The sequence below is a fragment of the Ambystoma mexicanum genome, chromosome 2q (genome assembly GCF_040938575.1).
Source record: "Ambystoma mexicanum isolate Mex_15411 chromosome 2q, UKY_AmexF1_1, whole genome shotgun sequence".
Taxonomy (NCBI): Eukaryota; Metazoa; Chordata; class Amphibia; order Caudata; family Ambystomatidae; genus Ambystoma; species Ambystoma mexicanum.
The window spans coordinates 194,431,215-194,452,689 of NC_090924.1; the positions used below are offsets into that span (position 1 = coordinate 194,431,215).

General features: G+C 53.4%; 1 protein-coding gene across 2 annotated transcripts in view; it reads right to left on the reverse strand.

Moving 5' to 3' along the window:
• Positions 1–21,475, reverse strand: part of ABCC1 (ATP binding cassette subfamily C member 1 (ABCC1 blood group)) — a 2,255,476-nt gene that overhangs the window by 723,408 nt on the left and 1,510,593 nt on the right. The gene's annotated exons all lie outside the window — the stretch shown is intronic.

A 21,475-nucleotide genomic window follows, 5' to 3' on the forward strand; every position in this document is an offset into this window, starting at 1 on the left:
GTTTGTTAGATAGCCAGGCACAGAGAACCTAGACCACATACAAAACGTTTTAAAATTGATTTCACTAGGATAACACAAGATGGTTAAAGAGGAAAGCTGGCATTTGAGCCAAGGCTTGGGTCCAAGTTTGCAGCTTGACAGCAGGCTACATCTCCCAACCCATTTTTAGTTTTAGACCAATGTAAAGAGAAGCTAGAGAATTAATTGGAAGAGTTGAGTCATAGGGCCGGACTTTGCTCTAAGAACCGAACATGAACTGGTAAGGCATAAAACCCATACCAGACCTTTTGCCACCCCACCCGAGTACACAAAAGCCATACCTAGCACTCAGTTACACTCTCTGCAACGCAATAACATAAGACCATCACACTGGGCATCCTGCCTCCCACCAGGATAAATCATATGAATGGATAATATTAGAACTATTTATGGAGTAACACTAGAGATTATAATATAAACTCATTTGAATGAGTCTTTCCCTTCAGATAGGTAATGAAAATAGGTTTAGGTCGAAATGACCGAAAAAAAAGGTCGAAACAACAAAAAAGTTCTAAAAATGCTACCACCAAAGGATCGAACACCAAAAGTTCGATCCTCTGGTGGTAGCATTAAAAAAAAACAGGGGCTGCGGGGGTGTCCCCCGCATTGCCCCGCTCACTATACTTTATGGTATAGCGAGCGGGGGCTGCAGGGGATACCCCTGCAGCCGTCCGTTTAAAAAAAAAAAAAAGAAAGTAAATGACCCTGCACCGCCAGTTCCCAATCACAGAAGTGAAAGGGAACTGGCGCTGCAGGAACCAGCATGAAGGTGAAGGTAAGTGGGGTTTGTGTATGTTGGTTGTGTGTGTGTTGGTGTGTGTGTGTGTTGGTGTGTGTGTGTGTGTTGGTGTGTGTGTGTGTGTGTGTGTGTTGGTGTGTTGGTGTGTGTGTGTGTTGGTGTGTGTGTTGGTGTGTGTGTTGGTGTGTGTGTGTTGGTGTGTGTGTGTGTGTTGGTGTGTGTGTGTTGGTGTGTGAGAATGTGTGTGAGAATGTGTGTTTTGGCAAATTATCGGGGCTGAAATGTCCAAAAACAAAGTGTTCGAGCTTTTGGTAATTCGAACATTTCGTTTTCGGATATTTCAGCCTCGATAATTTCCCTTCCGGTCAAATCACTGGGATTCATGAAAATAATGTGATGAAACGCGATTTTCTCAGCTCACATAATGTGTGAAGAATGGAAGTTGGGGACTTGAGCCCCTGGTTTACAGGTTGTACAGTTTTCCAATTTAGAAGGCAGAGGAGACTGAATCTTCTCCTATTCCATCTTCAATATTATAACCAACAAAACCAACAAAGAACCAGCAAAAAGCCTTCTGCAAAATTGTTATTCATGGGCTAAACTAGTACTCTGTTCAATATATCTGTCTTTCAAAGAATAAGAAACCTATAGAAGTGAAGTCTTAATTGAAATATATGTTCTTAAAGCAAGCATGCATCACTTTGTTAGAAAAAAGAAACACCACTTATTTTCAGACAGAGGTGAGCGCTTAACATAAGATGGCACTCTAATAAGTTATAAAAAAACGAGAGGGAAAAAGGCAGAGTTATGAAAGTACACAAGTTTCAATACTTTTAAAAGAACCACAGTAAGGCAGGGTAGGCAGAGTTCTACTGGAGAGCAAGGAAGTCAATTGCAAGGCCCACTCTTGCAGAGAGCAAGCAGAAGGGGTCCAGGTTCACACAGTGGGGCTATGCCCAAAGAGTCTTGTAGATAGTTCGCACAAAAAGGATGAAATTAAAGTGAGGAAAAGTTAGCTAGGTTGTCCCAGGCCAGCCCAGGTTAGAAAGTAGAGGCTTTACTGTCACCCCGAACGATCTGTCGCAAAGGAAGCCAGGCGGGACACAGTACCTTAAGTGTGAAGGAAGCTCCAGCAGGGGCAGTTGTTCCTGGCAGCGGGTGCAAGTCGGTGTTTCATCCAGAGGAAGAGGAGGTCTCGCCGTGGAGGAAAGAAGAAAGTCGTTGCATTGCCAGGGAAGAAACCAGCCACGGAGTTCTTTCGGTTAAAAAGGTACTACCCTTCTCTTCGCGGTAGTGGTAAGCCGTGGTATTCCGGTTGCCGGGGTGCTTGGCATGGGCAAGGTGGCCATGAGATGCTCCAGGAAGGTGAAAAGAAGGCAAAACTGGTTATCCCCACCAGTCAAAGGAAGAAGACTCTCCGTACTGGAGATCTCCTCTGTCGTCGGGAAAAGTGGTGAGACGGTTCAGCAGGGCCCCGCCGGTGGTGTCGTCGTTGGAGGTCGGCTCAGCTTCTCCCTCCTCAGATTCTTAGGTCCTGTGGCGACTTCTGAAGTTCCAGTCCCCAAAGCCCTGCTTTTATGCAGCACACCCCCATTCACTCAGCCTAGCTGTCAATCAAACATGCTAAGTGGTAAGCCGGCCGGCTCACCACTTGGGCCAATCACACAAGAGTGCGACTTGAGTTACCAAGGTAACTCAGTCCAGGGTGCCTAAACCCCCTCCCACACCCTCTGTGGTGCCCAGACAGAGTGGCACCACTTTTGGAGGCTTCTATGGAGAAGCCCGCCAAAAAGTGGAACAAAGGGCTCGACTTGGTTTGGAGTCACAGAAGAGAACACAAACGCCAATTTAGAATCGAGTTCTGGCAGAAAATACCAACCGGTGAATTAATATTAAATAAATAAACCGGCGGTATGTTCGAGGCTATAGGAATTAAATAATTAAAGTTGGTAGCCTCGAACAATGGGAAAATCCCATAGAGCTATATTCGCGGTCGAATATAAAAAGTAGTATCCACTGCCACCAGCCAAAACTCGATCGGGGGGACGGAGATGTGCCCCCTCTAACAACAGACCCCGGGCAATCGAATTGCCCCGACCAGTACGTCCACAATATGATGGTTTGTACTGGTTTCTGTTCATAATTTGGGACTAGTAAAGCCAATGGTGACTTTACATGCCCTGGGAGACAGTAGTCAGTCCCAGGGTATGGAGTCTATGTTGGGGGGTCGCTACGACAGCCCTGGGTTACGGCACGGAGGGTGCTGTGTAACCCACATTAAAAACACATGAGACCCTATGGAGTAAAAGACCTCATAGCCCATAAAACACATGGAAAGATAAAGGAACACCTCAAATCATGTCTAAGAGTGGGAGTAAAAAGAGTCTCACTCTTAGCAGGAGAAAAAAATAAACCCCAAAAATCCAGCAGAGCTGCTGGGGGACTCACTAGGTTTGGGAAATTAGCCTTTACAGAGAATTCTCCCTAACACTAGTCGAGCCAGTCCCATAATCTGGTATAGTGGAATGCCAGTCTGGACCAGATTGCAGCAATAGTCAACCAATCTGCTGTCCTATCTTTACAGATGTGTACCTCTGTCTCATTTACCCTATGGGATTACCAAACACCCTCTGGTGTTGTTCCCTTACACCACATTTGCAATGCCCATTCACCACCTCTACCATACAATTCACTTTCACACCAGTTTCCCTTTTGCTCAAGCTCTTAACCCTTAACAGAAATCCCCTCCCTTACACCGCCCATGCACCCCTTAACTGGCCATTTTGTTGAGTCACCAATTCCTTGTCACTCACCCCCTTCCATTAGCCAGGCTTTTTTTTACCATCCACCCAAATCAGGATTTGATCAACTACCAGCAGCAGTATTCCATGGCAATACAGGCAGCAGTACCTTTAGGCAGACGTTTTGGCCATCACCACTGACAGATGAGTGCTGGATAATCTCGAACCGGGGGGGGAGGGGGGCACCTTGGAGTTCCAATGCAGGTGTCCTCGTATTCCCCCGTAACTCAACCAGAATAGCACGTGGCGCAGCTGTTGCGGGTGGTCCAGGCATGTTAAAAAACGGGGCAATATAACACATTCCCTGGCGCCTCCGGTGCTCTAGGGTGTACTCCAGGTACTAACTGGTCCGAAAGACAGGAGGTTGGAGACCGATCCTGGACCTGCGATGACTCAACAAGTACCAATAGACCTAGAAGTTCAGGATGGTCACATTGCAGCACGTGCTCGGCCAACTGGAGGAAGGCGACTTCCTGGCTTCTCTGGACCTGGAGGACGCCTACTTCCACATCCCCATCCCCATCCATCGGAAGCATCACAAGTTGCTGCGGTTCGTGGTCCCGGGACAGCACTATCAGTTCACAGCACTTCCCTTCGGCCTGACATCACCCCTGGGTCTTCACAAAATTCTTGGCTACGGTGGCAGCGCATCTGCATCTCGAGGGCATCCATGTGAACCCTTACCTGGACGATTGGCTAGTTTGATCCTGCACTCATATTCTGGCAAGCAAGGTCCATGTGTCTGCTGACGGATCTGGGTTTCTCCATAAACTATCCAAAGTCCTGATTGGAGCAGTCACAGAAGGAACAAGTTACTTACCTGTAACTGTTGTTCTCCAGCATGGGTCTGGCATGGATTCACATGCTCATGAATATTCCCCGTCGTCAGGCTGGGAATCCTCGGTAAAGAAAAAAACCAGTATCAGTTTCGTTTCTGATCTGTCTTTCGTAGTAATAACCAATCACTGGTCTCTGCGTCATACTGACCACAGCCAATGACTGCCCTCTACCTAAGCACCGCCTCTGGCAGCCATCTTCAGATTTGGAAGCACGTGAAGTGGCAGTATGACCAAGTGAAGAGCCGCAGAGGGGTAGGCGGGAGGGTTCGCATGTGAATCCATGCCAGACCCATGCTGGAGAACAACAGTTACAGGTAAGTAACTTGTTCCTTCTCCAGCATGGGGTCTGGCATGGATTCACATGCTCATGAATAAAGAATACATAGCAGTACACACATGCACAACCACGGGAGGTGGCAAAGGCTCAACATTAAGCATTACATCAAACTCAACATTACGCATCTTACCTCCTCACCAGGCTCACCTCAGGCGAACAGTTGCGCAGCACTGCTTGGCCGACCCTGGACTCCTCCCTGGAATCCCGATCGACGCAGTAGAATTTCGTGAAGGTGTGCGTCGACCTCCACGTAGCAGCCCTGCATATGTCCAGCAAGGGCACACCAGAAAGGAACGCCGTGGTAGCTGCGATCGCTCTGGTGGAATGGGCTCTCGGACGGCCAGGCAGCGGTCGGTTTGCCAACCGATGACAGTACATGATACAGCCGGAGAGCCATCTGGAAATGGAAGCCTTCGAGAGAGCCTTCCCCTGATTGACAGGTCCAAAGTTCACAAAGAGTTGTGACGTCTTCCGAAAACACTTTGTGCGGTCCACGTAGAAGAACAAGTTACTTTCTTACCTGGTAACGTTCTTTCGATGGGATGGTCTGACGACGTATTCCATATCTATGACATGTAATCACCACAGCTGTGCTGCTTCGGAAACTTTTCCGGCGTCTGCGTCCTGCGTCGATGACGTTGATGCGCCGACGTCGAGGACCTCCTCCGACGTCCGACGTCATCCGATGTGATAAGTAGGACGCACGACGCCCGTAGCCTCAGTTGTAGTTTTTTCCCCCCAGAACGTGTGACATAAGTCAACTGCCAGTCAGACACAAAGCCTTGCTGAACGTAAGCTGCAATCGCAAAAGAAATTCTGCAGCGGGGAAGGCAGGGCGGGAGCGATATGGAATACGCCGTCGGACCATCCCATCGAAAGAACGTTACCAGGTAAGAAAGTAACTTGTTCTTCGAGGGGATTGGGTCCTCCGACGTATTCCATATCTATGACAGACTCCCAAAGCAGTACCAAAACAAGGAGGAGGGAAAGAATTTAGAAGCAAAATTTTAGAATAGCCAATCAAATAGCCGAGCAAAGGACCGCCTTGCCAAAGGCCAGATCCTGCCCTCTGATGGAATCGAGGGAATAATGCCGTACAAATGTATGTACTGAAGCCCAGGTGGCTGCATCACAGATGTTGCGAATAGGAACACCCCTCTGCAGGGCAGTAGATGCAGCCACACCCCTGGTAGAATGGGCCCGCAAGCCAGCCGGTGGGTCCTTACCCGCCAAGCGGTAACACTCCGAGATGGCCAAAATAATCCAGCGGGACAAAGTCTGTTTCGTCACAGCTTGCCCCAAACGCTTTCCAGCGTAACCAATAAAGAGTTGATCGTCCACTCTGACCCGGGACATGCGTGAAACATAAAAGCTTAAAGCTCTCCTAGGATCAAGCCTATGGAGCCTCTCCTCTTCCTTACCAGGATGCGGAGGAGGATAGAATGCCGGAAGAACAACCTTCTGGGCTAAATGAAATTCCGTCACTACCTTCGGAAGAAAAGAAGGACGAACTCGAAGGACAACCCTGTCCTTGTGAAAAACAGTGAAGGGTGGCTTAACTGAAAGTGCCTGTAACTCACTCACTCTGCGAGCGGAAGTAACCGCAACTAAAAACACAGTTTTCAGAGTTAACAGCCTCAAAGGGCAAGAATGTAAAGGCTCAAACGGAGCACCCATAAGAAACCTAAGAACAAGGTTTAAATCCCAACCGGGCACCAGGAAAGGTGACGGAGGGAACACATTAGTGAGCCCTTTCAGAAACTGTGAAATTTAAGGGATTTTAAAGTAAGAACACTCTTCAGACGAGCGCTTAAAGATGGACAGCGCCGCCAGGTAACCTTTAATGGTACCCACTTGCAAGCCCCTGTGGGCCAGAGAAAGCAAAAAGGACAGAACCATGGGGATGTCACATGCAAAAGGATCCACATTCCGAACTCTGCACCAGTCGCAGAACTTACGCCAACGGCAACGGTACAGAGACTTCGTTGCTGGCCTACGGGCCGAAAGCACCACCTCCATCACGTCTTCAGGGAGGTCCCAATCCATATACCTCAACCTTTCAGAAGCCAAGCGTGAAGGTTGAGGGATCCGACCTCTGGATGGAGAACCTGACCCCCCTCCCGTGAGAGCAGATCGTCTCGGTAGGGAAGACGACGTGGAGGGCAGATGGACAAGTCGAGAAGGTCCGGGTACCACGTCCTCCGAGCCCACGCCGGAGCAATGAGGATCATCCGGGAACCAAACTTCCGTAACCTCCGCAGCACTTGCGGGATGACGGGGACTGGAGGAAACGCGTACAGCAGCGGGAATGACCACTCCACCACGAACGCGTCTCCCAAGGCTCCTTTCGGAGGAAATTCCCGCGAGCAAAACCTTTCGCACTTCCGGTTGACACTGGAGGCGAAGAGATCCACTTGAGGGGTCCCCCAAAGGGCGAAGATCTCCAAGAGAATCTCCTGAGCCAACTCCCACTCGTGAGAGATCGCGCTCTGCCTGCTCAGAGCGTCCGCCGTCACGTTTTCGTCTCCGGCCAGATGAACTGCCGAGATCGAAACTTCCTGCTGGATGGCCCAGAACCCGAGCTGCATCGCCTCCCTGCACAGAGGAAGTGACCCTGCCCCCCCTTTTTGTTGAGGTAGTGCATGGCCACTGTGTTGTCCGTCAGGATCAGGACATTCTTTCCTCTCACAGTCGGCAGAAAAGCCTTCAGGGCTAGCCTGACGGCCCTCAGCTCCAACAGATTGATATGGAGTCTGGACTCCGACGGAGACCAACGACCGCTGACTGTCAGCCCGTTGGCATGAGCTCCCCATCCCGTGAGGGATGCATCCGTCACGATTGTCACCTCCGGCCAGGGAAGCCAAAATGGAGCCCCCTTCATCAAGTTGCCTTCGACGGCCCACCACAGAAGGTCCTGGGCGACCGAGGGCGGCACCTGAACCGGGTCCGACATCCTGCCGGAGGACTGCGACCATTGCGTCTTGAGTGCCCACTGCAAAGATCTCATTCGCAGGCGAGCCTCTGGCACCAGAAGAATGCAGGATGCCATGAGGCCGAGCAACCTCAAGAACTCGAACGCTGGGAGCGTCTGGGCCTGCTGAAACTTGTGCACCATCTGCTGAATGTGAAGAGCCCTCACCTGGGGAGGAAAACACTGCCCCAGGGAAGTGTCGAGCACTGCTCCGATGTACTGGAGCCTCTGTGTTGGCGTCAAATGGGACTTCTTTAAATTGAGGGAGAAGCCCAGCCTGTGAAGGGAGTGGCAGGTGACGGACAGATGATCCAGGACTTGCTCGGGAGAGCTCCCCCTGATCAACCAATCGTCCAGGTAGGGGTAGACGTGAATCCCCCCTTGCCTGAGATGCGCTGCCACCACCACCATGAGCTTGGTGAAAACCCTCGGGGCGGAGGTCAATCCGAACGGCAGGACCCGAAACTGAAAGTGCGAGTCGCCAACCGCGAACCTCAGGTACTTCTTGTGCTTGGGATGGATCGGCACATGGAAGTAAGCATCCTTGAGGTCGAGTGACACCAACCAGTCCTGAAGCTGAAGGGCCTGGAGGACTTGAGAGAGAGTAACCATCTTGAACTTGTCCTTCCTGAGGAGTTTGTTCAAACCGCGCAAGTCCATGATGGGTCTCAATCCCCCGTCTTTCTTGGAAATCAAAAAATAAGGGGAATACCATCCCTTGTTCCTCTCCGCTACAGGCACCAGTTCTATAGCGCCCTTCTCCAGCAGGGCTTGAATTTCCTGCGCAAGGAGCGGATCCGGACACTTCAAAGAGAGGTTCCCCGGTGGATTGTCGCGAGGCCTGTGCCGAAAGGGAAGACAGTAGCCGTGGGTTATGATCTCCAGAACCCACACATCCGAAGTAATGGCTTGCCACTCTACAAGATGCTGCGCCAGCCTTCCCCCAACCGGCGAACCATGGGACCTGGCCTCACGACAGAGTGGGAGCGGCTGCGGCGTTACCTGAGGGCAAAGAGGCAACTGCCCGAGCGGCCTTGGCACCCTGTCGTCCACCTCTGGTACCCCTGCGTTGGCCTCTTTGACTGCCAGCTCCTCTCGCTTTACTGAAGGACGAGTAATAGCGAAAGGAACCACCCCTCCACTGCTGTCCCCTAGGACGAAAAGGCGGAGGGTGGCGAACTGCAGCGCCCAACGACTTCGCTGCAGCTTTTGAGGTCTGCAACCTCTCAAGGCTCTCGTCAGCCTTGCTGCCAAAAAGGTGTTCACCGTCAAAGGGCATGTTGAGGAGCCGGGACTGCACATCAGGAGCAAACCCCGACTTCCGCAACCACGCAAACCTGCGTATCACGGTGCTCGCCGCCATGGACCTACTGACGCATTCAGCCAAGTCCAGACCCGACTGAACGGACTCACACATGGCATCCTTACCATCCTGGACCATAGCAAGGAAACCATCCCGTTCATCCCCTTCGGGAATATGTTCAGCCGCTAACGCAACACAGTTCCACAGAGTGTGTGTGAAACGTGACAAGGCACAAATGGAGTTGGCCGCCTGAAGCGCCATACCACCAGAAGAAAACACTTTCTTCGCCCAGCCATCAAAACGTTTGTCGTCCCTATCAGGAGGGATGGTAGGGTACGACGCCTGCTTTGCCGGGGCCGTGGCCGCCTGCACCACCAAACTTTCCGGAGTGGGGTGCCTGGTCAAGTAGCAGGGGTCGCTACTGGCTGGACGGTATTTACGCGACAAGGATCTGCCCACCGCCGGGAGACTCTCCGGAGCAGTCCAAGCCGCCGCCACCCTTCTCTGTAAAGCCATATGGAACGGTAGTACCGGGTCAGTTGGGGGACCAACATCAAGGATGTCGGTCAGATCATCCTGCACAAACTCCCCTGGGGGAGCAGACCATCCCAGATACTCAGACACCCTAGCCATAAGGCGCCGGTACGAGGAATCGGCATGGGAGCCAGGCTCAGGCCTGCAAAATTCCACCTCCGGAGAGGTGTCCAGTCCACTAGCATCATGCAGTGACTGCCTCAAATCGTCAAACTGACTATGGCCCGAGACAATGTCATCTGGCACCTGACTAGGAACCAGGCCATCAGAATCCTCATCCGCCTCTGAAATATATTCCAGGTGGCGAAAAGGCACCCGAGAGTGCTTGCTCTTAACCAGAGCCTTCCTAGGGGGTACACCCGTGACACGGGGTACCTCCGACACGAAAGGCGTCGATGGCGTCGAGCAAATCGGCGCCGACGTCGAGAAAACCGGCAACGGCGCCGAGAGGATCGGCGTCGATGAAATCGGCGTCAACGTCAGATGCAGCGCCGCCAGTATCGGCGGCGTCGACACAGCCCTCGAAGCCGGAGCCCCGAGCATGTCCCTCGACGACCTGATCGTCGACGGCTTCGACGACTTCCTCGAAGCCGGAGCCTCGAGAAAGCCTGTCGACGCCTCAGACGTCGATGTCCTCCTCGAAGACTTCACAGGAGCACACGGTCTCGAACGCGTCGAGGACCGGGACCTGGAACGGGTACGGCGAGAACGAGCCTCCTTGTCCGAACAGGACCGCTCCCGTGACTCGTGCCGACCACTCTTGCGAGCGGTGTCTCTCGACCTCTCACGGCCGACCCCACTCGGGGGCGCGGACGGCTGAGTACCCTGCGACTCAAGAATCGCCAACATTTTCTTCCCGAAGGAAGCCCATTCCTCCGGCGTCGCACGGCTGGTGGGGTAACCGACGTGCCGTGCAGAATCCTCGGAAGAGGACCTGGAAGGCGACCGGTGACGGCGCTTCCGAGAATGCCTCGAAGAGGCTGAGGAGTGGCGAGACCCACTCCTAGAAGAAGACCGACGAGACTTCCGACGATGACGCGGAGAGTCACCCCTCGAATCATCCGTCGAAAGCCCCGCCGACTTCGACTTCCGGGGCTTGGACACCCGACCTACCGACAACTTCTTCTTACGTTCGCGTAAGGCTTTGGACGTGAGCGACTGGCAGTCGATACAGTCATCCGTGTCGTGGGCCTCCCCGAGGCACCAGAGGCAGGCGTCGTGCGAGTCAGTCACCGACATCTTGGACCCACACTCCCCGCACTTCTTAAAGCCCGGACGCGGGGTTGAAGACGAAGTGGAAGACATCGCCGAAGGAAATTCACAAACGAACAGGTTCGAAGAACCAGAAAGAACAGAACTCCAAAGAGTCCAGGCTTAGAAACGAGAAACACGAAGCAACACGTTCGCGGAAAAAACGGAACTGAGGCTACGGGCGTCGTGCGTCCTACTTATCACATCGGGTGACGTCGGAGGAGGTCCTCGACGTTGGCGCATCGACGCAGGACGCAGACGCCGGAAAAGTTTCCGAAGCAGCACAGCTGTGGTGATTACATGTCATAGATATGGAATACGTCGGAGGACCCAATCCCCTCGAACTTCAGCGCTCTAGCCACATCCAGCGAGTGCAAAGTCCTCTCAGCCGGCGACGAAGGCGACGGGAAGAACACAGGCAACACCAAGGGTTCGTTGAGATGGAAGTCCGACGGTACCTTGGGCATGAAGGAGGGGTGCGTCCTGAGCACTACCCTCGTGTCGTGAAAAGTCAAGTACGGGGCCTTGCAGGAAAGGGCCTGGATCCCTCCCACCCGTCGTGCGGAGGTGATGGCCACAAGAAACATTGTTTTCCACGACAGAAACTTCAACGGGGCCGAGTGCAGAGGCTTGAACGGAGGTCCCATGAGCTTGGTCAGCACCACGTTGAGCTCCCACGCCGGGGCCGGGGCCGGCGCCTTCACCGGCGGGAACGATCTGAACAGTCCCTTCATGAACTCTTTCACCAGACGATGAGACCACAGGGACGACCGGCCCGTGGTTCTGGTGTATCGGGAGATCGCAGCAAGATGAATCTTGATGGACGCGTGTGCCAGTCCAGCTTTGGCCAGCGTCAGCAGGTACGGCAGTACCTGGGGAGCCGTAATCCGTAGAGGGTTAATCTTCTGTACGTGGCACCAGACAGAAAACCTCTTCCACTTGTGTCCGTAGCATTTAAGAGTCGAGGACGCCCTGGCCTTTGCAAGAACCTCTCTGCAGTCGGCCGGTATGTCGTATCCTCCAAACTCTAGCCCTGCAGGAGCCAGGCCTGCAAGTTCAGCGATTTCGGGTCGTGGTGGAGGATGGCGCCTCCTTCCCTGGAGAGCAGATCCGCGTCCACCGGCAGCTTGATTGGCGGGGACGCTGACAAGTCCAGAAGATCCGGGAACCATATCTGCCTTGGCCACGCAGGTGCGACGAGGATCATCCTGCACTGTGACCTCTTGAGCTGGTTGACGAGCCGGATTAGCAGTGGCAAAGGAGGGAACGCGTAGAGGAACAGGCCCTCCCAGGGGAACGAGAAAGCATCGCCCATGCTCCTCGCCTGGGGAAACCTGCTGGCGAACCTCCGGCACTTGGAGTTCGTCACCGTCGCGAACAGGTCGATCTGGGGTGTGCCCCACCTTCGGAAGAGGCGATCCACTAGATCCTGCCGTAGTTCCCACTCGTGGCACGAGCGCAGCTCCCTGCTGAGTGAGTCGGCGATGGTGTTTTTTATCCCTGCCAGATGAAACGGCACCAGAAACATCCCTTGGGCGACTGCCCAATACCACAGGTCCTGCGCCTCCTTGGACAGTGCTGGGGACCTGGTTCCGCCCTGTTTCCTGATGTAAAACATGGTGGTGGTGTTGTCGGTGAAGATCCTCACCACCTTGCCCTTGAGGGACGGAAGGAAGGACCTGAGGGCCCAAAACACTGCACGGAGCTCGAGGATGTTGACATGTAGGGATTTCTCCATCGGGAGCCAAAGGCCTCTTGCGTGCAGATTTTCGGTGTGCGCTCCCCACCCTTCCAGGGAGGCATCCGTGGTCACTGTCTCCTGGTGGGCTGGGGTCTGGAAGTCCATGCCCGCCGTCAGATGCGCGCGGGTGCCCCACCACCGGATCGCTCGTCGGAAACTCTCGTCGAGGGTGATCCTGCCCTCGTAGCTGCCCGTCGTTTGGATCCAGCGCGCGTCCAGGAACTCCTGCAACGGGCGCATCCGGAGCCTGCACATGGGAATGAGGTAGATGCAGGAAGACATCATTCCGAGGAGGGACTTGATGGACCTCACCTTGGCCGCGTCGGCCACCAACATCCGCTGCACCTTGCCCAGGATGGTCCTGGTCCTCTCCTCCGACGGGGAGGCCAGAAGGGACACTGTGTTGAGCCTCGCTCCCAGAAACAGAGCGTCTTGCGCGGGTACCAGGTGGGATTTGGCATAGTTCACGGAGAATCCCAAGTCCGTGAGAAGTTGGACGGTCCTTGCCGTGTGAACCACGGCGAGCTCCCTCGTCTTGGCTCGGATGAGCCAGTCATCCAGGTAGGGGTAGACGTGGATCCCTTCGCGGCGCAGCTGCGCCGCCACCGGTGCGAGGCACTTGGTGAACACCCTGGGTGCCGACCGTAGTCCGAAGGGGAGGGCTTTGAACTGGTAATGACGCCCTTGGACCACAAACCTGAGGAATTTTCGGTGCCCCTTTAGGATGGGAATATGGAAGTAGGCATCCTCCAAATCCAACGACGACAGGAAGTCTCCTTCCTCCAGCTGACCCAGGACGTGCTGTAGGGTGACCATCCGGAACTTTTGCGCCTTGATGAACTTGTTCAGACGTCGCAGGTCCAGGATGGGGCGCCATCCCCCCGTCTTCTTCTTCACGAGGAAGTATCTCGAGTAAACTCCAGAGCCCCGAAGCCTCTTTGGGACGAGTTCGATGGCGCCCTTCCTGAGCATCGCCTTTACCTCCAGGAGAAATTGAGGGACGTGAAGTTCTTTCCTGGCCACGAGGGGGACGCGCGGACACCTTCTTTGAAACTCGAGCGCGTGACCCCGGGCCAAGGCGTCCAGCACCCAACGGTCGGTGGAGATGGACTCCCACACGCTGACGAAGCTCGCCAGCCGGCCTCCCCACGGGGTGCTTCGGTGGGGGCCCGACCCCACGGCCGGTTCAATCCTGCTTTGACGAGGCTTTGCCGCCTTGACCTCCTTGGCGACGACGGCGGGGTCCGCCAGACTTGCCTCGTCCTCTGTAGGCCTCCTGAGACGACGAGCGGGCCGCTTGACGGTAGGTGGAGAAACCGCCGCCGGAACCTTTGGAGGCGCCCTTGCCTCCGCTGCTCCGAAAGGGCGTCCGTCGTTGTTGCAGAACTCCAAGGGCCCGGGCCGTCTCGGTGTCCGCTTTAATGGCCTGAAGGGAATCGTCCACTGTTTTCTCAAACAGGTTGTTCCCATCGAAGGGCATGTCCAGGACTCTGGTCTGAACGTCTTGACGGAAGTCCGTAGCCTTGAGCCATCCACGCCGCCTAAGGCAAACGCCGTTGCCCAACTGGCGGAACCCAGTGTCGGCGATGTCCGTCGCAACGGTAATGGCGTGGTCCGAAGCCACCTCACCTTCCTGCAGGATCTCCAGGGCCTCTGCCCTCTTGTCGTCCGGCAAGAAGTCCAGCAGGGGAGCCAGTTTGTACCAGAGCTCCCTGTCGTAGCGGGCCACGATAGCCAAGGCGTTGGCCGCTTTAATCGTCGTCGCTGCAGACGAGATGACTCTGCGTCCCATAGCGTCCAATTTCTTTCCCTCGCCGTCCGGTGGGGAAGTCGATGTGGAGGCCGCACCCCCCCCCTGCTTTTTTCCTGGCCGCCGGGGAGACGACGGAGTCCGGGGTAGGCTGCGCCCGGAGGCACAGGGGGGCCGTGTCCGGGACCCGGTACTTTTTCTCGTACCGGTCTCTTCTAGCTGGCGTCGTGGAAGGGTTCTTGAGGAGGGTGAGGCCCTCATCCCAAATGTCATCCAATAGAGGCACTGCGAGGACCGTCTTCCTCTTGGCTTCGCGCCGCTGATAAAGGAAACCTTCCTTCTTCTCCTCAGGGCAGAGTTGGAAAAGCTCGGATGCCCTGGTGATCATGGAGTGGAACGATCCAATCTCGTCGGGCGGAGAAGCCCTGGTGGGAGGCGACGACGGTACATCCTCGTCGTATACCTCGTCGTCCGTACCCGTCGCTGCCGTGTCAGTCCCCGTATCATCCCCTCGGGTGGACGGGGAGGAGGGCTGGAAGGGGCGCGACGGTTGAAAAGGAGGCGGAGGGTGGATCCTTCTTTTCTTGGTAGGGGGAACCCCAGAAGGTCCCGGTTCTGGGTCCCCCGACGGGAGAGGTTCCGTCGGCAACGGTAGTCTCGTCCTTATCTCTGAGCATAAGGACTGTATAGCCAACAAAATGGCCGCCGAGTTGTCTTGCGGCGCTGGCAGAGGGGAATCCGACGGGCGATCAGGGGCCCCGTCGGTACCCTCGACGATGTCGTCGTCACCTGCGTCGGGATCCATCCCGACGGGCCGGTCTTCTTCCACGCCGAGGCCGTGGCTTAAGACCTCGACCAGCTCCTCCTCCGAGGTTGAGGCCGAATCTACGACGACGCCCTGCCCCCCCTTTTTCTTCCCCACGGGGGATTTCACGGGGGTCCTATCGATGGGCACAAAAGAGGACTCCCTCCGAGGTGGCAGGGAGACTCTGAGCCCCGAGGTCGCCACCACTGGTGTAGCCTCCACAGGCTGAGCCAGGGCCGCCGCGACAGTTTCGATAGAGGGCTTGGCCGGATGGATTAAGGCCTTCACCACCTTAGGTGCGCTCACCGCCTTATCCTTGAGGGGGGGGACACTGCCTCGCTCCCCCTCCGCCTTCGAGCTCGACCAGGGCCTCTCCAGGAGCCTCGCCGGGTGCTCGGCCTTCCTCTTACCCGACCCAGAGCGTTGGCTCGTGGTTGATGGTGCCGGGGAGGGTGCGCCCAGCCTGGCGCCCGTAGAGCCCGACCGTTCGGCGCTCCCAGTGCCAGCGGACTCGCGGTGCTTGGCCTTATGTTGGACCCCCGTCGGCGGGGCGTCCTCAAAGGTCTTAGAAGACCGCTCGGATTTCTTCCTCTTCTTCTCGCCGGACGGGCTCTTCCCTTCCAGCCAGTTGGCGAGACGTTGATGGCGGTCCTTCATGGTCCGCTCCGACATGTTGCCGCAAAACGCACAGTCCTTCTCCACGTGCGTCTTGTCCTCATGTAGGCAGTAAAGACAAAAAGAGTGTTCGTCCTCCTTGAAGACGTTCTGCAGCTGGCATCCAGGGCAGACCCTGAATAGCTTTCCGGGCGTCGAGCTTCCCTTCTCCTGGGCCATGACCGGGCCTGAGAAACTTCTGGAGTCCTCCAAAAGCGTAGCTCGACGAAATCTTCACCCTTGAGGGACGCAGACGAATCCGACACGGGTCCCCGTTGATCGGATGGAGAGTCGGTGGAGCTTAAGGATCTTTTGACCGAAAAAACGAAGTTTTTGAGAAAAACGTGAAAAAAATAGCACTAACGCTCGAGAGCAATAGCACGAGGATCCCAACACATGAACGTGCGGTAAAAATATGAAGATGGCTGCCAGAGGCGGTGCTTAGGTAGAGGGCAGTCATTGGCTGTGGTCAGTATGACGCAGAGACCAGTGATTGGTTATTACTACGAAAGACAGATCAGAAACGAAACTGATACTGGTTTTTTCTTTACCGAGGATTCCCAGCCTGACGACGGGGAATATTCATGAGCATGTGAATCCATGCCAGACCCCATGCTGGAGAACGCTCTGTTTCTAGGGGCACGACTCAACACAGTGGCTTGACTGGCGGGTCCCTTGGAAGAGACCGTGGTAGCAATCCTAGGGAAGGCGCATGCCTGTCTGCGTGGTCGGCTACTGTGCAAGCCGTCAAGTGGCTGTTGGGCATGATCTCCTGCATCAACCTCTTCCTCCTTTTTGGACTACAGATGAGGCCTCTACAGGAGTTTCTGGATGCGAGATGGCTGCAAGTCTCAGGATCCTGGACGGATGAAAATCTCCCTAAACGAGAGTTCAGATGAGCAATACAGTGGTGGGGCATGCATTCTCATCTCACGCAAAGGGCCCCATTTCAAGTCCCTCCGTACAAGGAGACAGTCACCACAAATGCTTCTCTGGAAGGTTGGGGAGGTCATACCAGGCAGTTGCATGCCAGAGGCTCTGGCTGTCAGAAGAAAAGTTAACTGCTGGTAAAACAGTCTTATTATGTGAAAGGGAAAATGCAAATAGGTTCTTGGTGGCTAAATTACCCAAAGGGGCTCAGAGGCTTTTCATTGCCAAATTGAGGGGGGAGACTAGGGAGGTACAGAGGTCGGAGAGTGATAAAATGCTGGTGGTGTAAGCCTATTACAAGGAGTTGGTGGAAGGGAAGAAATAAGATGGGACTTGCCAAGTAAATTATTACAGAAGGCTAATCTGCCCAAAGTAACAGTGGAAAATAGGGTGTGCTTGGAGGCACCTATTAGTCGGGAAGAGGTGGGGTAGTGCCATTGATGCTTTGCCTGGCAACAATGCCCCAGCTCCAGATGGTTTTGGCAATGGCTTTAAGGCCTTCAAACTCTTGCTGGCACAGCCTTTGATAAAGCTTTTTAATAGGGTCCAGGCTCGGGGTGGTGTCGCAGGACACAGTCTCATCTACCACGACTCTACAGCTGAAGCCGGGCAAGGACCTGATGGATTGTGCTAGTTATCACCCAATCTCACTCCTTAATGGAGATGCCAAGATCTACACGAAAATGATAGAAACCCGACTAATGCCTGTCTTATTTAAGTTTATTCACCTGGACCAATAAAGATTCATGGAAGGTCGAAGCACCTGTGATATCTGGCAAGCGATTTACCCCATAGGTTTGGCACAACGGATGGGACAGCGCATGTCAATGGATTGGGGATGTTTTCGATTTATGCTGCTGGAATTTGGGTTCAGGCCTGACTTCATTCAAGGGGTGTTAGCAAACGTTCATATCCCAAGCATGAAAATGGATCTTTCGGCCCGGATTGTTATTACAAGGGGCACGCAGCAGGGATGTCTGCTTTCCCCATTAGTTTTCATCTTAGCGATGGAGCCCCTCACTTGTGTGGTTCGGCAGGACCCAGTTTTTGAAGGGCTACAGTTCAATGGGAAGGCTCAAAAAATCACGTTATACCCGGATGATATATTGCTGTTGTTCCACAATATGGGTCAATCTCTCCTGAGGGTCATGGAGATATTACTGTCATTTAGGGAAGTCTCTGGGTTCGAAATAAGTCAAAGGCTTTCAACATTTCAGAAGACCTGAAAGGGGTGCAGGAGTGGGGCAGAAGGTACCCGCTGGTTTGGGCACAAGACTCAATGGATTATCTGCGGGTCCAACCGGCGTCCAATATCAATACATTGTATAAGGCAAGTATCCCACCCTTGTGGGATAAACTCAGAGGATCTCAAACTTTGGGACGTGTAGGAGGAGTTATAGTGGTTTGCGCGGATTGCAGCCATCAAAATGACTACTTCCCAGGCTACTATATGTATTTCAAGCACTTCCAATTAGAATATCAGTAGGGATGACCCAAAAACTGAAGAAAGAAATGTTTGCCTTCATTTGGCATGGGCTAGCATCACACGAAAGGTGCTCACTCGCAACCCCTGGAACAGGGATGGGGGAGGGTTTGGGGGTCCGAGAGGTGAAGCGATATTTGACAGCCGCCCAACTCTCACTGATGTTGGAATGGTCAGGGAATGGCCGGAAGTAGGGATGGTGTGAGGTGGAACAAGGGGGGACATCCATTCCACTAGCGATGCTCTTATTTTTCATGGAAGGGAGGGAACGTCTATTAGGTTGGGAGACGTTTGTAATTCCGGGATACAACTCGCCTTTACTCAATGTAAAGCACAATTCAATATGAGGGAACAGGAACGTTTTCGATACACTGAGGTGAGGCAATGATTAACAGGGCAGCCAAGGATGTGGGACCAGAGAACCGTGGGGGGAGGGTCTTGAACTCCCAATTCAAGAAGGAATTTCTAGACTATACAGACAGCTAGATGGAGCCACCACAGAAGAGAGGTTGCTGTACATGGAGAGGTAAGGCAACAAGCTGGGGGTCACTATCTCGGAGGGAGAATGGGAACACATTTGGCCAAGGGCGCACAAGTCCTCGAGATTCACCTCGTTTAAACAACTGGCCTACAAGATTTGCTTTCGGTGGTATTGAACGCCCCAACAGATAAATAGAATGTGTGTCTCAACCCCTCTATGCCATAGACAATGTGGGGGGATTGGTGACTAAGGCCATATGTGGTGGGCTTGTCCATCGGCGCAACTGTACTGGAAGGAAATCCTGAGCCACATTGAGGAAATCACTGGAGTCACATTACTAATGGATCCTGTGATGGTGGTGCTGGGGGCCATGGCCGAAGACTTATTTAGCAATTGGGGCAAGGGTGGTCCTACTCTCCCTCTCAATGGGAGCAACACTGATTCTGGCTCATTGCTGAAGTCCCCAGAGGGTCCTATAGAGGCACTATGGTGGGTAAAATTGTGGGGTTTAGTAGCAATGGAAAAAGCACAGGCTTTGGTGAGGGTATAGATGTCCTTTTATGAGAAGGTGAAGGATAGAGAGCATATGTATTTTAGGCCCCGGCTGTTGCAAAATGTTTCAATTTTGTGAATGGGGCAGGTTTGAACTTTTATTGGGAGGGAACCGAGGGAGCCGGGGCAACCGAGGGATAGTGTGGGAATTGGTACAAGGGGATGAAAAGAAGCCAAGCGTCAACCGTTAACTGTTAAGTCACCATGGGGGGGACGGGAGAGTGGGACTGTTTAGTAGGTTTAAATATTAAACTCAAGAGTCGGGTGCTGGTTAATAAGGGGGAACAGACGTGCTAATGGTATTCTTGTTGGTTGTGCTTTAAGTAACCTCTGTATATGTTTTACTCAATTGACCGACTCCTGAAGATAACTAAAGCTTATAAAAATATAAAAAATAAGTATAATGGGTCACTCCTCCTTTTCCATAAGCAGATCCCAGCCATACTCCGTGAAGAATTGCCATCTAGCAAGGGTGCAACGCCCTGGCGCTTATGATTTTTAGTAAGTAAAATGATGCAGGTGATTCCAACTCCAAAGGGTTAATCTACTAACACGATCCCTCTTTCGCAAATCCATGCCAAAAGCATAGAGCACTTGTGCCCTGCTGCATCAGTAGCCTGATGCACAGCACTTAGTCTTCTCATGGAGCACAGCAGGTCAAAAGGTCACAAAATGCTGTTCTACCACCTCAGTGACAGAAAAAAAAAATGCTACACAGGGGGAACATTTAAGATATGCCCCATGTACCACAACTACGACGATCATGGGTAACCCATGCTGGTGGAAGGGTAATCTCTAAGAATAAGCTATGCCTGAGTTTACGCATAGTGCATGGCGTTACTTATGATCGTGGCAGCCACAGACCAATTGATATTGCACATGCATGAGCTCCTGTGAGTTAGCTCTGCTGTGGAAGGGAATGTGTATTAGGGTCAGACAGCCGATACTGCTACCCGGCAGGACAGAAATCCAGGACCGAGACTTTCTTTGATTTATTTGGGAGGGCCAGTAACCCACTGCCGCAGAGACAGCCGCACAGCAGATAGGGGACATGGGCCCAGGTATCAAAGGAACACACCCATTCAGGAGGAGTAGCCTCACACCAGAGTGCTGCATGTCTAACGGTCTTCTGTTATCATTAGGAGGTAACGGGGGCAGGAGAACGACAGGCAGGAGTTCTCTGGACAATGGTAGAAGTCTTCCACCTTGGTTCTCATCGTCTCTTTCCCTTTCCTGTCTTCTCCACTTCCCCTGGAGCAAAGCACTTTGGGTACAAGACCACGAGGGCGAGGTCCACTCCTGCCAGTGGCATGGATTGGTAGCCTAAAGCAGGATTGGTTTAGACCAATCACCTGAGAACGAATGCCCTTAAAAGAAGGAGTCTCACACTCCTACAACAGAATACCTTCGGTTCCTCAAGGAAGACTGAAGTGCTGAAGACACTTCCTGGGCTCTCACCTGGACTTCCTTTGGGACAGTTGCACTGTCCAAAGCACTCACCCAGAGTTGAAGAAGGAAGATCTGTGCCTTAACCATTACCAGAGACTATTTGGAGTGACCGGTGCTGTGGACCAACTAATCTGCAACGGATCTTCTGTGCCAGAAGATCACACCCAGAAGTGGCATATCCGGTCCTCGAGCCCTCTTCGAAGGCCTTTCAGCAACCCTGACGGCCATATCAGCCAAAGCTCCCCGTTTACCCACACTGAACTGGATGCTATGTGTTCCCTGCATCCTGAACGAGAGAGAAGGTACTGGTATCTGCATTCCTCCAACCAGCCAAATGATTGCACTGCATCTCCATCAGCCTGACATAGAATCACGTCCTAGCAGAGCCTGTCAACTGCCAGGTCTGAAGAGTTTACTCAACACCAGAATCGAACTGAATCTCTGGAGGGCCATTCACGATCCTACCCACAGGTTACCACATGGTTTGGCCCAGCTGGAGCCTCACTTATCGACCCTTGTCAGCGGCTAAACCCCAACTCGGCCGGGCCAACGTTGAAGTGTTCTGGGGACCGCCCAACCTTTTGAACATTAACTGCCGCCATTCGAACATCCATATCCAATGTTGCTTGATGCCAGCTTGCTGCCAGGGCCTCTTCGATCCTACATGCCTGACTGATCCCGATAAGCTTGCATCAACGTTCAGCCTGGGTCTCGTGCGTCAGCCAACCAAGAACCGAATTTAGGTACTTTGACACTGAGCTGCCCCTGTGGCCCTAGAGACTAGTTTGGCCATGATCATCCCAGTCTCCAGTAAGG